General features: G+C 38.8%; 1 long non-coding RNA gene across 1 annotated transcript; it reads right to left on the minus strand.

Annotated features, from left to right (window-relative positions):
- Window positions 1–6,344: 6,344 nt before the first annotated feature.
- LOC146694069 (uncharacterized) lies at window positions 6,345–8,919 on the minus strand. The gene is made up of 4 exons (XR_014914855.1): window positions 8,781–8,919; window positions 7,710–7,858; window positions 6,838–7,002; window positions 6,345–6,760 (listed from the first exon to the last, which is right to left on the minus strand). It is a non-coding gene; the product is annotated as an uncharacterized LOC146694069 (long non-coding RNA).
- Window positions 8,920–14,174: the final 5,255 nt, after the last annotated feature.

The raw sequence follows: 14,174 nt of genomic DNA on the forward strand, positions 1-14,174 counted from the left end.
TATCATCAACTCGTATGGCGGCAAATCTTGTAGGACCAGGAGTCATTTTGATGACGTTAGAAGATGACAGCCTGCCTTGACTTGGTGTGGTGATAATGACCATTTTATATTACCATCATCTTTAGATTTCCATGTATCCTCTGTGGATGATGGTTGCTGCATTCTTTGGTTTTCATTTGATGTAGAGATGGCAGCATACTCCGCCTCAGAATCCTCCTGTCCTTTGGGAAATTGGCAGTCTGGATCATCAGCAACAGTGTCCTCAGCCTCTGAAAGATCTTCTGTCTCTGAAACATTTTTTCTTCATCACTATCCCAGTTATAAAGCAGTGATAAAGCTTTTTCAGCCGTCAACCTTCTGGAGCTCATTTTTGGTGTGTTGAAATGACATGAAAACATGACAAGAGCAGGGGAGAGAAAGTTTCTTGCATACACACCTGGGTCAGAATGTATTTTCAGAGGCAATCAAAACAAAGTACATCAAAGAGAAATGTTTATTTTGGATCTGAACATGTTTTTACTTACATATAAGTATGTGGGTCAAAATGACCTGCAACATAATTTTATATACAAACATTGCAAAGACATTCCAGGACACATCAAAGTGTCCATAGTTTACACACCCGTTCATGATCCCAGATGAGGAAAAGTCATGAATTTTCATGAAGAAAATGAAAGGATGACCAGTACTTTGGTCAACGCACAAAGAAGAATGGGTCAAATTGACCCTTAACATAATAAGAAGGTAAACATTGTGATCCTCAAACTTCCGTCGATTCAATGAGAGTGTGACCGCACCGCTTCCACTTCCATTAATATTACACACGCAGTGTCTGTGTGGGTCTTAGAAGTGAGGTGTTGTGTTCATTTACTCTGTTCCCTTCTGTTCACAGTCTGTGTGCTGGAAACGCAACATTTGTTTTGCAATCTGGATCCATAAAACAAAACAAAGTGTGCAACAAAAAAGAGATAAACAAAAGAATATGCCCAGTTAATTTCCTGCTATTGAAGTTGATATCACTAAAAATGGGTACATATGAAAACCAAATAAGATTTTGAAATCAATAAATGGACTTATTGATTGATTGATTGATTGATTGATTGATTGATTGATTGATTGATTGAAAGTGCCAACCATCACGCTAATGATTCTCAGTAGAGGTGAGCTGAAGCACCTTAAGATTCACTCTCACAAAATGCAGACTTTAAGAGCAAACTTGTTCAGGAAACACTAAAAAACATTAGAACATGTAAGAAAGCAAACTGTTCCCTGTCTCTGTGTACCGTCTTCTCATGTCCCGAGACCAAAAAGGAAGTGAGATGGTTCTACTACAGTCAGTTTGTGCCTGGCTTTAAAAATCATTACAAACATTACAAGCTGCCCAGAGCTGTGACTGGAGTTACAGTTGTACTAGTGAGGAAATGAATCCCTTGTGACCAGCAGGGTTTAAAACACTGTATCCTATTTTGCGAACATCCCATGACCAGTCAGGAAGTCTTGGAGCTAAGAAAAAATTTGATTGTTTTTTTTTTTTGGTTAAAATAAGATGGGTCAGCATACACTAGAAATTTCACTTAACTGGAAAGCTAAACCAAGGAGTTAAACATACCACAATAAACACAGGTCCTGGGCTGCAGTAAACCACGTGAGCGCATAATTGACTGTGAGTGGCCTCTTAAGTCAGGTAATCAGACAATATCTTTGATTAGAGTAGGTAATGCTCAGATGATCCATTTTGTGCAGAAGAAAGTCACATGATACCTCAAGTTTGACTTTTTGTGAGTGCAAACGAAGTTAGCAACAAAAGCTTATGACCACTATTGTGATATGATCTTTGCCTGCTATTGAAGTTGATATCACTAAAAATAGGTACATATGATTGAAAGTGTCAACCATCACGTTAATGATTCTCAGTAGAGGTGAGCTGAAGCACCTTAAGATTCACTCTCACAAAATGCAGACTTTAAGAGCAAACTTGTTCAGGAAACACTAAAAAACATTAGAACATGTAAGAAAGCAAACTGTTCCCTGTCTCTGTGTACCGTAACATACACAAATAGACAGACCTGAATATTAATAAAGAAACAAAAAATTATAAACTGACAATTGCATCACCCCAGTCACACCTGGAGTCTCTGAGGCAGAGAAGGCTCATGGCCAACCCAAAGGAGTGTGCTGTTGGACAGGGGAAAGTGGAGTATTTGGGGACCACTTGGGAGGCGGCCAGGTGCATCCTCAGGTGGAGAATTGCATTCTTCTCATGTCCCGAGACCAAAAAGGAAGTGAGATGGTTCTACTACCGTCAGTTTGTGCCTGGCTTTAAAAATCATTACAAACATTACAAGCTGCCCAGAGCTGTGACTGGAGTTACAGTTGTACTAGTGAGGAAATGAATCCCTTGTGACCAGCAGGGTTTAAAACACTGTATCCTATTTTGCAAACATCCCATGACCAGTCAGGAAGTCTTGGAGCTAAGAAAAAATTTGATTGTTTTTTTTTTTTTGGTTAAAATAAGATGGGTCAGCATACACTAGAAATTTCACTTAACTGGAAAGCTAAACCAAGGAGTTAAACATACCACAATAAACACAGGTCCTGGGCTGCAGTAAACCACGCGAGCGCATAATTGACTGTGAGTGGCCTCAGTAATCAGACAATATCTTTGATTAGAGTAGGTAATGCTCAGATGATCCATTTTGTGCAGAAGAAAGTCACGATACCTCAAGTTTGACTTTTTGTGAGTGCAAATGAAGTTAGCAACAAAAGCTTATGACCACTATTGTGATATGATCCTTGCCTGCTATCGCCAAGGAAATGTGGAACACTACACCCTTCAAGCTCCATGAAAGGAAAATCTTTTTTTTTTTTTTTACTAAACAATACAACACACAGCAGGCCAGCACACATGCAAAGATCTATTTTCTCTGGTAACTTTAATTCTGTTAACTACAATTAAAAGTCTTTGTTCTTAATTTCCATTGCATTTGAGACAATCTTTCTGTAGTTACATGAAGGTACTATTACAATTTAAAAAGACTCCCGAATCCCCACTGCACCAAAAAACATATTTAAATCAAATTAATGATATAGCTGCATTTTTATTTTAGGGGACACCTTGTAGCCACAATAGCCATGAAATGTAGTGGAGAGACAAGCAAAGTAATGTAAAATGCATGTCAGTTCTAACAGTACAGTCACTGAGAAACTGCTTTCCATGCACATTTTTAAATTCTTCATAGTCCCATTCTTAACTGCTATTACACAATACATCGCACACTTCTCCTTTCTAGAATCCTTCATGCCTTTTTAGGACTCTTCAGCTTTAGGTGAACTGAACCTCATATTTTGTATCACCCCAGAAAGAAAACCCCTACATGTAATACAAAATACATTCATCTGGTATGATAAGATAAGATAGAACTTTATTAATCCCTCGGGTGGGTTCCTCTGGGAAATTCGATTTCCAAAAAAGCACAGCACCGACAGAAGTTACAGAGTTATACACACACACATATATATAAATACAGAGACAATATAAATAAAATATACGAAGGGGATAAATAGAATAAATAGGAATAAAAATAAAAATACAAGTGAATTGCACATTTCAAGTATTGAGTCTATTGCACCGTTGACTATTTACAAAAGTATTGCACAGTGAGGTGAAGAGGCACTAGGCACTGATGTGACATTATTTAACTTACAGCTCAAACAAACAAAAATATTATGTAAAATTTACCAGGGCCAAAAGACTATTATGATCCACCCACTATGCTTCCTGCTTCCCTTTACTTTCAGCAGCAGATTTGGTGGAGAGTCAGAGAAGTGGCTGCACCTGAGAGGTGATATTACATCCCAGTTGTGTCCTATGTCCTTCCCTCATCGTCTCCCTGTTAAGTCAGTCTTGGCTTCATGTTTATTTGCTAGTCATGTCTCTCGCCCTCTCAGTCCCTCACTCTCAAGTGATCTGTCAGATATTGCTGTTTATCACTCAATAGATTAAAACATTCAGTTATTCATTTGTTTATTTTTGTGCAGAGCCCAGAAAATGGCCTCTTCTTAAAGCTGTTGTAATGTTATTTCAGCCAGTTATGCAGGTCATTTTATATTTTAGGACTGGAGGTTTTAATCAGCTGGTGAGGCAGAGGTGGCCATTAGCCCTGAAACTGGTATTCCACTTTGAGTGTTGTAAAGGCTCACCTTTCAGCACACTCACTTCACCAGATACACCTTGTTTCTTTTCCTCACCTTTGATTGGGTGTGGTGATTGCCCTTAATTGCACTCACCTGTGTTAAATTCCCCAATTCTTTGATCTTTGGGCTGAAGGAAGAACAACACTCGGGCAGTGTTTAAATGCTCAATCAACAATCAATACACTCTTATTATTCCATACAAACACAATAAGCAATACAGTCATCTGGATGGGAGATGCGCACAAAGAGGGTCACAGCGGATCTCAAAATGTCGGACCGTTACTCAAACTCTGGTGGCCCCCACCTAATCATAAAAACCTAAACATTCACATTCGTTCCATCTCTCAGTGAACCTGAGTTATGACCTTGGCTCCCTGTTTTCCTGCTTCTGACAAAGGTAGGGGAGAAGCTCTCGTGCAGTATCCTCTGCTCTTTCTACAATCAGAAAAGCAAGGCCATGATTCTCTGCAAACAGTGTTCTCTTTATAAATCAGCATAGATCAGCAGTATGAAATGTCATAAAACAGTGTAACTCATTCACAGTAAATCAGCAGTATAATGTAATACAAATCAATGTAATGAATCTAATGATTTTCACCGTCTTCTGACTCAGGAGTATAAAGCAACTTAAAACTATGTAATGATTACACAATCTTTAATCAGGTATAATGTGGCCTACAGCAGTATCATGAATTAATAATTCTTTGATTAGAGGTATAATGTAACATATGGCAGTATAATAATGTCACACCTGTCACCCGTTATATAAGTTCTGCACTTACCTACAGCCCACTCCCACATGGGGCGGCAGCTGAGAGATAGCAGTCCATGTGTATCTTTCCTTTTGCTCATTATTCAATAAAACGAAAAAACCTGCAAGTGATTGCTGACTGTTCATTCTCATCCTGACCGGATGAGCCCATGATGGTAACAATCTCCAACCTCCTCTGAACCTTCCTCCAAAACATTGAGCATTTTGAGATACACATTACTGCTAATGCATTCATCTAGAATCATTAACAAAATGATAGGTGTATAAGCTTTAAACAAGTACAAAGTGCAGCATTACAAAGTTACATTATAACTAAGCATTTGACATATATATATCTTGTTTCATAAAACAATGAAATGCAAACAATCAAGTTTTCCTTTACAAAAATATTGAACAGTTGCTTTCAAGTCTTTAACAAAAAAGTGAAAAATCATAAAATATAAAAACGTAAATTTAACAATTAAAATAAATTCATTAATACATTATTGTCAGTTTTCTAACCCTTCGCGTGCACGCATCCGCACACACACACACACACACACACACACCCATATTTTGCTCCATTGCGGGTTATTTCACACCTGAAATATTTTGTAAACAATTAAGCAAATACAAGTAATCTGCAATAAATCACAGGTAGTCAGAAAATAAACTAACTCTGTTACGCTACGTCCGCACCTACACGGGTATTTTTGAAAACGCAGCTGTTTCGTCCACACGTAAACAGCATTTGGAATCACAGAAAAAAAGATTTTTTAAAACTCCTTTTTTTTTGCGTTTATGAGGTGGATGAGGTGTCGTCACGCAACATCAAAGGTATGTGCCTTTTTTCATGTCACGCTGTGCGCCACGTTATTGTTTACATGAGATGAATTGCAGAACGGCAGATAGAGACAAAATACTGTTAATCTGACTATCTTCAGGTTTTACAAGCTTACATACGCAAGCAGTTAAGGTCCCTCCATTTACAAAGGCAGAGGCGTCACGATGTGATTATTTTACGTGTAGTTGTTTTTTTTTCCTGTGTAATAATATTCAACATCGCTATCAATACATTTTTCAAAAAAATGCCTCTCTGTGCAAAATAGGTTTAAAAACATAAACAGCTGTGGGATACTGTTTGTCTGTGATTTGAACCGGGGGAACAAATCGTGGCAGGATCAGCCGGATGTTATTTGTATCCCACTGTAACGTTACTGTATAAAGTATAGTATAGTATGTATATCTCCAAAATGTCAGGAGTAGTTAGTCATTACAAGAAGTGTTTGTGAACTACAAATCACAGATGTGGGATACTGTTTGTCCGTGATTTAAACAGGTTCTTCCTTCCTTTAAAGTACGTACGTACATACATACACGCACACAGATAACACAACAATGAATACATGTATTGTTTAATTAAGAAAACATCAGAAAGTGATAAAACACATTAGAAATAGCAATAGCTTCCTAACAGACCAATAAATCAACACATTTTCATCAGCAGATGTTTGCATGTTCAGTAAAAATATTTCAACAAGTTTATGATTAAAATGATCAATGAACTTCAGCCTTACACTATGTAATGTACGTTTCATGTTGTACTCATGGTCCTTTGTTAGTCCAGTTTAGGATAATGTCTCTGACGTATGTTTCATATCAGATATATGTCATATCAAAACAAGCCCACACCTGCAGTTGTTTCAGTTTTTCACTGGTGCTTCCTGTCAGCTGGTCAACCTCATCCATATCAGCCAACCAAACGACAAGTTCCTCCCTTTGTGCTTCAAATCCCTCCTACTCTGAGACAAGGAGCTGAAAGAGAGAGAAAAGAGTCAATTATAAAGAAGAGAGAAAAGTGAAACCCTCCTCAGAAGGTCTGACTCGCATACCTGCAGTTGACCTGTGATGGACTCCAGTTTGGCGTTCACGTCATCCCTCGTCGATGCCAACAGCCGAGTCTGCAGGGTGCCCTGGAAGAGCTGAGTTAATGTTCGACTCCTCCTGGTCAGGCTCTCCAGCTGGATGAGCCGAGGTCTCCCCTCTCACCGCTGCCTCTGAACACAGAAACACAAATTGCATCTGAAGCAGGAGGTGCAGATTTTTTTTTTGCTATTCTTTTCCAAATCCAGGCTAGATCACGTGGAGGTATTTGGAAAACTTTTTTGGCCAGCGGACGACTGTTGTCTTGCAGAAAGTCAAATCAAACATATGCGATACACAATCAATTCACAAGAACACATAAAAAACAAGTCCAGTTCTTGCCTGATTTCAACTGAATTCTGCATCAAAACAGGGTAAAACAAGTGTTTGCAGCAAATATGAGCACAAAGCCTCAATTTGTACAAGCCTGCTATTACAGTTCTCCTCTATGCAGACGACTTTGCTGTTTTCAAGGCACAACTTGGTCTGCTGTACGAATCTCATGGATACACACTAAATGAAACAATAGTGTGCATGACTCCAGATTCTGATCCCTCATCCTAATATGGTCCCAACATAGCAACAGCAATAAAGCAAATGTTGAGGCTTCAAAATACAAAGTCCATAAACCAATGGCTGACATGGGTTTTATCATAAGGGTGATAAATATACAGATTTCAGTCTGTCTTAGAGATTTGATGTTCATTTACCTGCAGATGCACTATACGTGCCTGTTCCATGGTTTTCCACAACATTTTGCACATCACTATTTAATACAGGAAGTAGGTGAACTAAAACAAGTCATCGTTCTTTGTGAGAGGACCATATTAATGAAACAAACCTCAATGACATGATAGGGATCCCTAAAGATGCTCCTGCTGCTTCTCTTCCTCCTCATCCTAAGCTTCCTTCTCCTTGTCCTCAACTTCCATCCAATTGTAATTCAACCTAATTGTGTTTCTCCCCCTCCTCTTCCTCATTTTGTTGGAGCTGTGAACACAATTAATGTGAATCTGGATTCATTTGTGCAAACAAGAAAAATCTACAGCTTTTTGGTCAGAGGTGCTCTTGTGATTTAAGCCGGGTAGAGTAGATTTATGTGTTGATGCTACCTGCTTCAACTCTGGCTGCTGAGTGATATTTACACCCTGGCTGGATTACAAACTTTAACCATGTGCTGAACTTTGGCCCAGCGTTGATACCTCTTGTTAGTATAACGGCCTCTTCTTAGCTTGTATGTATGATGGTGGGTAAATGAAATATACAAAAAAATTAACTATATTACAAAAGAACATCTATCTTGGAAACATCAAATGACCGGAGCATAACTTGTCAACTAGTCCGAAACTAAGTTATGCAGGAACAGTCAAAGACACACCTTCTCATGTCACATTTATTCATTTCTATATAATTAGATAAGACAATAAAGAGTTATCTAATCTAATTATTCATTCAACACACTTATGCATAGCTGTATTTTATACAGCTCATACAGAATTCAAAGTGCAGGTTCATGTGAGTATTTAATGTACGGCTCAGATCTACAGAATTTCAGAGTTTCTAGAGCAGACACAGAGCTCACGCCACAACAGGCTTCAGGCGCCATATTAGTGACTTTAACAATATATACAATTTTAATTTCGGTCTAGCTGACATTAGGTTATGTACGCAGCACGCAATTGAACCACATATTTTAGAAACCAAAGGTTCAAATTAGCTGGGAGCCCCTTCACTTAATTATAACAGTGGTTTTGTTAGGAAAACAGTTTCTGTATACCAGATACTAAATTGCGCTGACGTCAACGGCTAACGTATCTAGCTAATCGCTACTGTTAGCACAGCATTAACAGCAAGCCACAATGACAAGTAACAAAAACAAAACTGTGATAAGGTTTTAATGAAAATGTTTTACCTTTTCCAACAGTCCCAGAATTCGGAGCTTCAAAGTCCAGCAGGTACTGAAGACTGTTATCCGTTTCGCTGTCACCGTCCGTGAGAAAGAGTTTTTTTTCCCGAAAGGTCAAGGCCCGCTGCTTGCGGACTCTGTCTGCGCATGCGCATCCCAATGACTGACCCCTCCGTCCGCTCCCGGGAGGTTATAGTATGACGTGTTCTGACGTCACTCTCTCTCTCCCTGTCATTTATTTGGCTCGAAACACATATTAACAAATTGCTCAGTGATGAACAACTACTCAGATTATTTACCTAAGCAGTGTGCTTTGTCAAAACGAAGTGTGTGTTCATTACACTGACATTCTGTTCTGCAATTGTTATTTACTTGTATTTTATAATTTGACTTTACATACTGCTGGGTGGTTTGTAAAGTTTACAATAACTAGTATTATCATTATGCTATATTTTCAAAAATACATCATAATCTCAAAAGTAATGCCTTGGAGTAGAAAATAGTAATGCTTTATTAAAATTTAAAACTAATGTACAGTATTTGAATGTGTGTATTGTGTCTACTGTTTGTTAACTCACCATATTCATAATGGGTTTGCGGGGTTAGGGGTGTGTGTGTGTGTGTGTGTGGGGGGGGGGGTTAGGGTCTTTAGGCTTTCCCCCCCACCCCTGCCACCAGTATATTTTTAAGCAAATATTTCTAACTTTTATTTGAATATTCAGTTTCCTACCATGTTCTCTTAAAGGGTAATTGCCAGGTAACCCGCCATCCCCCTTCGCACACACATGCACACAAAGAAAACACACAGTATAATTCACAGCCTCGTTATAGTGAATAAATATTTATGCCATTTACACCATCAAACTTAGATTGCTAAGGATGAAGAACCTTTTGTTCTTTAAAGAACCATTTGTAATAGCTGAAGAACCATCCACAAAATCAAAAGGTTCTTTGACGTATGATGGTTCTTTAATGAACCATGAAGACATCTGAAGAACCATTTAAGAACCATAATTTTTCTGAGTGTACCTCAGCACTTGTGCAGGTGAAGCAAAGGGAAGATATGCTTCACCATATTTTCTAGTCTTTGTGAAAGTCCATTGTTTTCAAAGTCTTTACACTGAAAGCAGAACACCAAAGCAGCTTCAGCTCTCCATTACTATCTACATAAAATACATTCACACCCAGAAGTGCTGTTGCCCCCCACACTTTGACAGTTACTCTAAGTACAAATAGGGTTGACGAGAGCAGTCAAGAAAAAACAAGAGCTGGAAAATATGCATGATGCAGAGACCGTGTGCATTCCATGAAATATATAGACATATAAAGATATTCCATGAAAGACCTGACTGACAAAATGCAAAACGGTGTTACATACCAACTGATGAAAAAAGGAAAAAGTGGCTGTGTGGAATCACAGATCACAACAGATTTTCTGTTTCCGTCTCATTCTATACTTTCCTTCATCTGCCTGGACAGCATTCTTTGTCCACTATAGTAGTAATGTAGATGCACTTTGTTAAGTTTAAAATTCATTCAAGGATACTAAGAATGATCTTTTACTAGAAGTCAAACATGTTAATTCTATATCTATGTATCTATAAATCTATAGCCAATTAAACATTCAGTATTCTGGACTGTCCCTGTTAAGTGTAAACCTTTTCTGTATTTATGAAACAAGCTCACATAGGTCTTTTTTTCACTTACATCCAACCAGTGAGGGCAGGGTTAACAAACAAGCAATGTGAATCATTTGCTTATGCCTAAATGTTAAGGATTTGAAAGGAAAAAAAGGAGAAATTACAACAAAATAATATTAAGACAAGTGAACACAAATGTGAATCATACACAATAAAAGACATTAAAGATAGTCACATGGACCAAAACAGCTATTCTCTCACTCCTTGAAAATACACTTCAACTCTCCCATCACAACCATTGCAGCCCTTATTTAAAGGGTCCTGACGATACAATCATTGTTTTGGATAAATAAACTTAATAATACTCTTCAAAGGATTGGACAAAACTTTACTCAAAGTAGCTTTTTAGCTGTCACTCACAGACAGATGCATTATCAACATGGCTTGGTTTCGATGAATTAATTATCACTGGTGTTTTATAGTGCATAGTAAATTGTTTCCCCTTTATATTCTTGGGCCTGCCATGTAAACCTTAATACAGTGTTTCCCAAACTTTTGGAGCCATGGCACATATTTCACATAAAAAAAACAAACATTTTATGGTCTTCAGTAGCATGTATCCTGCAGATGATGCACAGTACGTACTGTAATATTCATGACAACCTTTTACTAAAAAATTAGTTAAAATTTTTGACTGTTGTAATTTTACAATCTGTATTAATTTCAGTTAATGTATCATACAATGGCCATGAAAAAAATCTCCACTTAGGACAATGTACAAATCCAGACCTTTTTTTTGTTTTGTCTAGTAAAACACCTTTAGACCAAGACACCCATGTACACTCATGGGGAGAGAGAATGAATAGCCTTAAATGTGTAAAGGACTATTTTAAAATTAATGCGGAGTTGAGCTGGGAGCCAGCGACGCTGCTTCAGGATAGGGGTGATGTGGTGAGTAAAGGGAGTCCTAGTAATAATACGGGCAGCAGAGTTCTGGACATGTTGAAGCTTGTTGATGGATTTTTGTGGCAGGCCAAATAAGAGTGAATTACAGTAGTCAATCCGAGAAGTAACGAGACTACGGACCAGAATAACAGTGGCATGTGGAGTGAGGAAGGGGTGGAGGTGATTGATGTTACGGAGTTGGAAATATGCTGAGCTAGTGATATTATTGATGTGAGAGTTAAACGATAATGTACTGTCAAGAATGACACCCAAATTTTTCACAGATGGAGAGGTAGAAACTGACAAGTGATTGATAGTAACAGAAAAAGTGTTAGTCCTGGATAGCGATGATTTGGAGCCAACCAGGAGATGCTCTGATTTGTTGCTGTTGAGTTTAAGACAGTTGGAGGAAAACCATGAATCAAGTTCGGCTAAGCAGAGGGTGACGGAGGGTGGAGGAAGAGTAGACAGGTAAAGCTGGGTGTCGTCGGCATAACAGCGGAACTGAATATTATATTTACAGAAAATGTGTCCAAGTGGAAGGAGGTAAATAATGAAAAGGAAGGCCCAAGGACAGATCCCTGGAGCACCCCAGAAGACAAAGGAAAAGGCTGAGGGGTGGAGGATTTTAATCGAATGAACTGAGTGTGGTCAGACAGGTATGATTTGAACCAGGCTAGTGGGGTATGAGAAAGGCCGAAAGAAGCTAATCTGCTGAGAAGGATGGTGTGAGAGATGGTGTCAAATGGTGCACTCAGATCGAGGATAATAAGGATGGAGAGGAGACCAGCTGCCATAAGAAGATCATTTGTTATTTTTATAAGAGCAGTTTTGGTGCTATGAGAAAGACGGAAACCAGACTGGAACCGTTTGTAAAGGTTATTATTGGTAAGGCGTAGATAAACTTGTGAAGCAACTATTTTTTCAAGAATTTTTGAGAGAAATGGTAGATTGGATATAGGACGAACGTTATTAAGGTTGTTGGGCTGTAGACCTGTTATTTATTTATTTTTTTCAGAACTGGGGCGAGCGGCAACGTTGAAAGAGGAAGAGAGGATAGACACGCCTTAACTAAGACTGTAGGAAAGGGGTCAAGGTGACAGGTAGAAGGCTTTGATTTGTGGATGAGATCAGAGATATCAGTGACAGAGGGAAGTTGGAAGGCAGAAAGGCAATGTAATGGGGGTGGGGTTGAGAAGGAGGAGCTACATGGAACACAGGAGCCAGGTCTTGGTGTATTTTATAAATTTTTAAAGTGAAGAATAGCTTTAGAGAGTCACAGAAGTTAGACGAGTAGAGATGAGTGGGTAGAAAGTCAGACGGCCTGAGAAAATACTTGAATAGTGAAAACAGTGTCTTAGTAGAATCCTCGCTTGAACAAACAATGGTAGAGTAATAGGCAGATTTAGTTTGGTTAATACAATCTATATAAAACAGAACATGATTGTTAAACATTTTCTTATGAATAGTAAGGCCGGTTTTCTTATGGAGACACTCAAGTCGTCGGCTTTTAGCTTTCCAAAGTCAGAGTTCAGGTGTGTACCAAGGTGCTGAGTGAGAAAAGGATACAGGTCTAGTTTTTAGTGGAGCGAGAGAGTTCAAAATACTACTAAGGCTATGATTATAATAAGAGACCAGATCATCTAGAGTAGACAGGTTGTTGAGAGATAGACAACTAGAAAGAGCAGAAGAAAGGATATCAAGATTTATTCTCTTGATATTCCTGAAAGACATGGTGCAGGGGTTTTTGATTATGGAGAAAGTCATTAGGACATTAAAGGAGAGAAGCAGATGATCAGAGGTTGGTAGCTCGTTGGCTGTGCAGTTTGAAAGAGTAACTCTGGAGCAGCAGACTAGGTCCAAGTATGGCCCTTGGTGTGAGTAGGGAAGTTTATGTGTTGTTTAAAATTAAAGCAATCAAGGCAGGATAAAAGGTCTTTGGTAAGAGGATGGTCGGAGTTATCCACATGCAGGAGCCTCGGTGAATGTACTTTCACTGAGGGAGGAACGTAGACACCAGAGGGCTGTACAGGCAGGAATAGGAAAGGAATTTGTGGGAGAGAACAACCAGGACGCCAGGAGCCAGGACGTGTGGAGATGAAGAGCAGCCGGTGGTGGAGCAGCCAGGGAAAAGCGGAGTCGGAGAAGCTGTGTGTATTGAAGGAGTCCAGTACTAAGTCGATAGATCAATGACACAAGGATCCAAACCCACACAGACAGTACGTAGAACCTGGGACCACATCGCGCTCAGGAACGGAGACACCGGAGGGCCATACAGGCAGGAACAGGAAAGGAATCCGTGGGAGAGAGGAGTTACAGCAAGACATTTAATAGTTTAAACATATGAGTATGAATTATGTCTAGAAAACATGACTCACCCACATCAGTTAGGGTGAAGCTGCAAAAATTCCTTTGCCAAAACACCATAGCCTGTGTGTAATCAACCAGTGAGAGCCTGCATATTTTCCCATCCTTTGCACTTTACTGATAAGAATTGTTTTCCCACTTTGAAGGAATTGAACCAAATTGTGTCATTAGGCCAATGCACTGGCTAATGCTTTCCGGGTTTTGTAATAAATACATTTGAAAGTTCAGTCATGCTAAAAGAATGAGACAGTTCTACATTTTTGTTATAATCTTTGATAAAAGCTAAATTCGTGAACTTGGAACTTACAGCCAAAATGAGTCACACAGCAATAAAACGTCTTCCTAGTGTTTCATTTTTCATGTTTCATCTGTATGTCCTGTACATGTGGCAGAATCGACAAATAAAGTTGACTTTGACTTTGACTTTTTGGTGTCATGTTCTTTTCAA

Source organism: Copadichromis virginalis, linkage group LG14 (genome assembly GCF_057382275.1).
Source record: "Copadichromis virginalis isolate Kocher_CV1m ecotype Utaka linkage group LG14, C_Virginalis_male_GT1.1, whole genome shotgun sequence".
Classification (NCBI taxonomy): domain Eukaryota; kingdom Metazoa; phylum Chordata; class Actinopteri; order Cichliformes; family Cichlidae; genus Copadichromis; species Copadichromis virginalis.